The following is a 7,659-nucleotide window of genomic DNA, read 5'->3' on the forward strand; positions in this document are numbered from 1 at the left end:
GATATCAGTAAAAAAACGACAAGTATCTATGATTATTGCACAGTCCCGAAAAAACACGTTTGTCAACCCCATAGGTTGTAGTAAGTTTGTGTTCTATCCATGAATATCACTTATAGGACACGTAGGTGAAGAACAGACATGTGAATGAGACCTTTCCTCAGTATTTCTCCATCAGTCCATGGAAAACAGATGGGATCAGTGTGATCTGACTTTTTCATGGACCCATAGACTTTCTTTGCCAAGTTTGATCCTACACTCGGATCAACATCGGACATACGAGCTTTCAATCACCCCCCACATCCGATCACTGGCTCGCTCTTGTTATCTGCACCTCAAAAACATTACTAGAATTCAACCTTTTCTTACTTTCAACTCTGCAAAAACTCTTACTGTTTCTCTTATTCATTCTCGTCTGGACTATTGTAACTCTCTACTAATTGGCCTCCCTCTTACCAAACTCTCCCGGCTCCAATCTGTCCTGAATGCTGCAGCCAGGATTATATTCCTAGCCAACCGTTACACCGATGCCTCTACCCTGAGCCAGTCTTTACACTGGTTACCCATCCACTCAAGAATCCAGTACAAACGTATTACCCTCACCCACAAAGCACTCCATGGCTCAGCACCACCCTACATCTCCTCCTTCGTCTCAATCTACCACCCTACCCGTGCTCTCCATTCTGCTAATGACCTGACGTTAACATCCTCAATAATCAGAACCTCCCACTCCCGTCTCCAAGACTTTTCACATGCTGCGCCAATTCTGTGGAATGCACTACCCAGGTTAATACGATTAATCCCCACAGTTTTAAGCGTGCCCTAAAAATGCATTTGTTCAGACTGGCCTACCGCCTCAATGCATTAACCTAACTATCCCTGTGTGGCCCATTCAAAAAACATAAACCATAATCAGGTTCCTTACATCATGTTCTCACACACTTTATGCAGTTAATAGCCCTCTGTGTCTGTACTGTTACATACTTAGGCTGTTAACTGGTTCATGCAGCTTTACATGAACACCCGATCCTTACACTATGGCTGGTCCAAATAACTAAAGCAATTGTTACCATCCACCTCTCGTGTCTCCCCTTTTGCTCATAGATTGTAAGCTTACGAGCAGGGCCCTCATTCCTCCTGGTATCTGTTTTGAACTGTGATTTCTGTTATGCTGTAATGTCTGTTGTCTGTATAAGTCCCCTCTATAATGTAAAGTGCTGCGGAATATGTTGGCGCTATATAAAAATTTATTATTATTAATATATATCATCAGGATTTTGCAGGCACCACAGCCCCGTATACTATCACAGGTAAGAGTGCTATCTGAGAAAATCATGGGTAGAACTTGTATGAGAAAAAGTGACACATGAATGATCCTAACGTCAGAGTCAATAACATTATGGATAGTGGAAATATAATAATTTTCCAAATACATTCATGTATCAAAAGTGTACCATTTTTATATTTGCCCAGCTCTCCACCCTGTGTCCCTCTCTTTGCATATCCTCCTTAGCCTATGGTATTGACTGGAGTTGAGCAAATTTTTCAAAATTCGGTTCCGATTATGATCAACGGCAAATATTGTTTGTGCATGATTAAATATGTTCGGAACCGATCATCAAACATATTTGGCATGAATAGGGTACCAATATGGCAAATTCAGATTCGGCAACCGATTCCGAACATATTCGCTCAGCTCTAGTAACGACCACTGCTGCAATTTACCACGCTGGCTACTCCACATTTTGCATGGAGTATTTCTGGGCTATAGGGCGGCTCTATATAACTACCATATATAGGATAGCTATTGGGAACACCGTAGCCCTTTGGCCATTTTATACAGTCACATGTGCACCAGAAATATGCAGCACTTTATTTTATCTAAATCTGCGGTGGGGGTGGGTAATGAGTTGACAACTATGAAGCTCTTATAGTTTTGCAGATTTTTTTTTTATGCATTTGACACCATCCCCTGGGACTGAATGTACAGAACATCATCCATAATGTCAGAGACACTAGGCCACCACTCTTGTTACTTCTGTCTTTCCTATCTGAGGAGCCCACACAATGGGACATGTATTCTATATACCCAGACATCACTTATAAAGAATTGCTGCATTGAGTAAAAAAAAAAAAAAGGAAAAAAAAAAAACTACACAAAAACTATCACATGGGTCTAAAATGTGTCAGCTGAATCAGGCTTTTTTTATTTCCTATGAAATATAATATGAACAGTTACAAACAAAATTACTCAACTCCCAGAGCAGATTAGGATTATCGGCAACATTTACATTGGTTTATTAGTAATGTTGTCAAACGAGAACAAATTTAATAGATAAACACAACTGATACAAGTGGTTTCTCTTAAGGTACCTTCACACTAAGCGACTTTGCAGCGAGAACGACGACGATCCGTGACGTTGCAGCGTCCTGGATAGCGATCTCGTTGTGTTTGACACGCAGCAGCGATCTGGATCCTGCTGTGATATCGCTGGTCGTTGCTGAAAGTCCAGAACTTTATTTCGTCGCTGATCACCCGCTGTCCATCGTTGGATCGGCGTGTGTGACGCCGACCCAGCGATGTGTTCACTTGTAACCAGGGTAAATATCGGGTTACTAAGAGCAGGGCCGCGCTTAGTAACCCGATATTTACCCTGGTTACCATTGTAAAAGTTAAAAAAAAACAAACAGTACATACTCACCTTTTGATGTCTGTCACGTCCCCCGGCGTCCACAGGGTTACGCGCTGCTGCTCAGAGCTTCCCGCACGAATGTGTCAGCGCCGGCCGTAAAGCAGAGCACAGCGGTGACATCACCGCTGTTACTGCCGGCGCTGACACATTCAGTGCAGGAAGCTCTGTGCAGCAGCGCGTAACCCTGTGGACGCCGGGGGACGTGACAGACATCAGAAGGTGAGTATGTACTGTTTTTTATTTTTATCTTTTACAATGGTAACCAGGGTAAATATCGGGTTACTAAGCGCGGCCCTGCACTTAGTAACCCGATGTTTACCCTGGTTACCCGGGTGCTGCAGGGGGACTTCGGCATCGTTGAAGACAGTTTCAACGATGCCGAAGTCTTTCCCCTGATCGTTGGTCGCTGGAGAGAGTTGTCTGTGTGACAGCTCCCCAGCGACCTAAACAGCGACGCTGCAGCGATCGGCTCGTTGTCTATATCGCTGCAGCGTCGCTGAGTGTGACGGTACCTAAATGACATCTGCAGTCATTATTCATCCCTTTCATAACAAGCAGCTTTAGTCCTTCGTAGAGCACGCCTGGCTGTTGTGACCTGTTGCAAATTTGACAGATAGCAAGAAACCAGCATCTGGCAGCGTTCCTGAGGAACCTAGCTTCATGGGCAATGGCCTCCAGGTCATTAACATTTTTTGGCTGTCATGCAAAATGTTAAAGGAGTTGTTCAGTAATTTTATAGTGATAGCTTAAACTTACCAATACCAAATCACTGGGAGTGTGACACAGCACACCTGACGATCACCTGGTCCTAGTATCGGCAGTGGCCAGATGTGCTTAGTAGTGGAATAGCCCCCCTATTCATTCAACACTCAGCACATCTGAACACCAATGGCACTGGAAACCGCTGATCAAGTGGGGGTGGGCGAAGACGGATGTCGCACCCTCACCAATCTGGTATTAAAGACCTATCCTAAGGATAGGCTATCAATATTATAGTACTGAACAAGCCCTTTATGAGATCAATTCCTTGCACGGACTAGGAAACAAACAGAGCAGCGCCTCAGCCATGCCCACAGAGCAGCGCCTCAGCCATGCCCACAGAGCAGCGCCTCAGCCATGCCCACAGAGCAGCGCCTCAGCCATGCCCACAGAGCAGCGCCTCAGCCATGCCCACAGAGCAGCGCCTCAGCCATGCCCACAGAGCAGCGCCTCAGCCATGCCCACAGAGCAGCGCCTCAGCCATGCCCACAGAGCAGCGCCTCAGCCATGCCCACAGAGCAGCGCCTCAGCCATGCCCACAGAGCAGCGCCTCAGCCATGCCCACAGAGCAGCGCGGCGGTGCCTCAGCCATGCCCACAGAGCAGCGCGGCGGTGCCTCAGCCATGCCCACAGAGCAGCGCGGCGGTGCCTCAGCCATGCCCACAGAGCAGCGCGGCGGTGCCTCAGCCATGCCCACAGAGCAGCGCGGCGGTGCCTCAGCCATGCCTACAGAGCAGCGCGGCGGTGCCTCAACGATGCTGAGGGACTAATTTCCTACATCTGACACTGGCATCTGTGAGGAAGCTGAAGCTTGGGCATTATAGGAGCTGCCAACAAGACAATGATCCTACCATACCTCAAATTCAAAATTTTAGAAGTAGTCCTGGAGGACTCTGGAGTGACCGTCGTCACAGTCACCTGACTTGAACCACATACAAAATCTTTGGTGGGGTTTGGAGAAGGTGGTTGCAGCACAGAAATCCAAGAATATTAGTGAGCCGAAGGCCATTCCCCATGAGGAATGAGCTCAGATCATTCAGGAACATTGCCAGAAACTGGTGTCTGCATCACGTGTGCAGAAGGTCACAACAGCTAAACACTCTAAGTACTAAAGTTGCTCATCATGAAGGGGGTGAACCATTCTGAGACTGCAGAAGTCAGTAATAATGATATTCTGTGTTGAATTTGGAGAAACCACTTGTTACATTATTTGTGTTGAGCCCTTTCATTTGTTCCTCTTTGGTTTACTGAAAACAGAAAGTTTGTAAATTTTGTTAAGAAACCAAAGTTTTTTTTGGTTGAGGAGGGAAAGGGAGAAATAACTTTGATTGAAATTATATACCAATTTGCTGCTTTTAACGTGGGTATAAAAAATAAGAATAGGATTTTATATTGGATGATGCCACACTTCATTATTAAAAAAATATTCATTTACAGATATATTTTCTACATGTCTATGGGATACACAAGGGAATAATATATGGACAGATCTCAGTCCTTGATTGAAGGGATAACGATTACGATCCCACTCTCCCTCATAAGACTGCAGATGAGTGCTTGGCATCACTATGTAAAGGCAATCATTATAAAATATAGGGAAGATAGATAATCACTTATACATGGGTCACATCTAAAATCAGCATTGCCCAACGGGGCGATCCAGACCTGTTATTAATATATAGGCAGAATGGGGCAAAAGTTTTTGCAGATGTGGAAAAAATGCTGCAAAGTAAGAAAACGGATTTTGAATAAAGAAAGAATAAAAGGTCCTGGAAGCGATGAGAAATCTGTTCACCTGATGTGTTTTTTGCGGCATTTTTTTTTTTTAAAGGAAATTAAAGCTGATTTTTACAGTACCAGCAAAAGCTATGAGATTTCAGAAGTCTCATGCACACGCTTTTTATTCTGCCTGAATTGGAAAACTGCTGCGTTTTTGAAAACTGTAGCATGTCACTTCTTTCAGCGTTGTATTCACCCACAGAAAGCAATAAGTGCAAAACCGCAGCAAAAAAATCCCGCTGCTCTCAGGGTTTGCTGCGTTTTTGGTGAAAAAAAATGCAGGTACAGAAGTATGTGACACCCATTTATTTTTGTGACTTTATTTTTCCTGACTCCAATTACAGTTTAATTAAATTGGTAATAATTAAATTAGCGACGTGTTAAGGTAAACGATGCCAACCAATTCTGTTTCTCCCACATTGGCAAATGTGTACTTGTGCATGAACTCAATCTTAATACACGGCTGTGCTTCTTTGTTCAGAACAGACATTTTTTTCAGACACTTTTTCCCCTAAATAATTTGATCATATTACCCTTTCTTTCTACACATATGTCTTGCCTTGGTGGCCCAAAACCTTGTATTATTCATGCTTGCAAAGTGGAAGCAAAGCTGAACTTTGGGACCCGAAAAACTGCAGCAAGAAAAGCCGCAATAATACACAGAAAAATCTGCGTTTTGGCTGCAGCATATTTACTGCCGAGATCAGGTTTTACTGCAGAAAAACCTGTGTGAACATAGCCTTATGTAAGGCCCCACAGAGCCGGAATCTCAACATCATCCAGTCTGTGTTGGATTAGATGAATTGATAGAAGGATTTATACAACCCGACATTATCCAGAGGAAGATCTGTGGTTCCTTCTCCGACATGTTTGTAAGAACAACAACCAAGTTCCTTCAAAATCTGAGTGCAAGTTACCTAGAACGGACGCCGTTTTGAAGGCAAAGTGCAGTCACACCAAAGACTGATTTCATATAGACTTCTCTTTTGTTCATTTTGTTAAATTGATACAAATAAACTATTAACCCTCTGCTTTTCATAGTCCTCTTAGGCCAGTTGCCCACAGTCGTGAAGTAGCAGCGCTCTGCAGTATATGTACAAATTGCTGCCGTCTACTGAACGCAGGTAAATCCGCATGTGTTCACTGAACTGTATCTCATACATTTCTATCGGTGAAATTTCTCTTGTGGAGACTAACGTCTCGGCAAGATAAATAGACTTGCTGCAGTCTGGAGAGATACGCTGCATGTCTGTCTCTGCAGGTGTCTCTGGACGCACAGTGGACATGGGATTTCTTAAATCCCATTCCCTACGCTGTATCATCTGGCCGCTGCTGGTTTGACACTGTATGGGTATGTGTCCACGTTCAGGATTGAATCAGGATTTGGTCAGGATTTTTCATCAGTATTTGTAAGCCAAAACCAGGAGTGGGTGATAAATGCAGAAGTGGAGCATATGTTTCTATTATACTTTTCCTCTAATTGTTACACTCCTGGTTTTGGCTTACAAATACTGATGAAAAATCCTGACCAAATCCTGATGCAATCCTGAACGTGGACACATACCCTATAAATACGCAGCGTCCAACCCACAGCAGTTCCTGACAGTGGGCACATACCCTCACTGCACAGGATTATTTCCACAATTACCTAAACCTTTTGCACAGTCCTGTATAGATACACAATTCACAAACAGTCCCCCCAACATCTGCATCTCCAGAAGCAGACGCTGTGCCATCATGTATGTGCTGAGGGGTCTCTACCCCTCTCTCTGACCCTGATATCCCTACTATACCCTGCACAATACTGCCATGTGTAGACTTAGAACAGGAACCTCGTATTGTACCAGTAATATCACGTGACCCTGACAACTGCACCTGCGCTGTCGGAGCCCACCCCCCTGTGCTGTCGGAGCCCACCCCCCTGTGCTGTCGGAGCCCACCCCCCTGCGCTGTCGGAGCCCACCCCCCTGCGCTGTTGGAGCCCACCCCCTGCGCTGTCGGAGCCCACCCCTTACGCTGTCAGAGCCCAGCACCCCGCGCTGTTGGAGCCCACCCCTTGTGCTGTCAGAGCCCAGCACCCCGCGCTGTCGGAGCCCACCCCCCTGTGCTGTCGGAGCCCACCCCCCTGTGCTGTCGGAGCCCAGCACCCCGCGCTGTCGGAGCCCAGCACCCCGCGCTGTCGGAGCCCACCCCCCTGTGCTGTCGGAGCCCACCCCCCTGTGCTGTCGGAGCCCACCCCCCTGTGCTGTCGGAGCCCACCCCCCTGTGCTGTCGGAGCCCACCCCCCTGTGCTGTCGGAGCCCACCCCCCTGTGCTGTCGGAGCCCACCCCCCTGTGCTGTCGGAGCCCACCCCCCTGTGCTGTCGGAGCCCACCCCCCTGTGCTGTCGGAGCCCACCCGCTGCGCTGTCGGAGCCCACCCCTTGTGCTGT

At 46.3% G+C, this 7,659-nt stretch overlaps 1 protein-coding gene across 2 annotated transcripts in view; it reads right to left on the bottom strand.

The window, feature by feature from the left end:
- ERLEC1 (endoplasmic reticulum lectin 1) overlaps window positions 1–7,659 on the bottom strand; it is a 47,752-nt gene that overhangs the window by 39,456 nt on the left and 637 nt on the right. The window lies entirely within an intron of this gene.

This window comes from Ranitomeya variabilis, chromosome 2 (assembly GCF_051348905.1).
Source record: "Ranitomeya variabilis isolate aRanVar5 chromosome 2, aRanVar5.hap1, whole genome shotgun sequence".
Lineage (NCBI taxonomy): Eukaryota > Metazoa > Chordata > Amphibia > Anura > Dendrobatidae > Ranitomeya > Ranitomeya variabilis.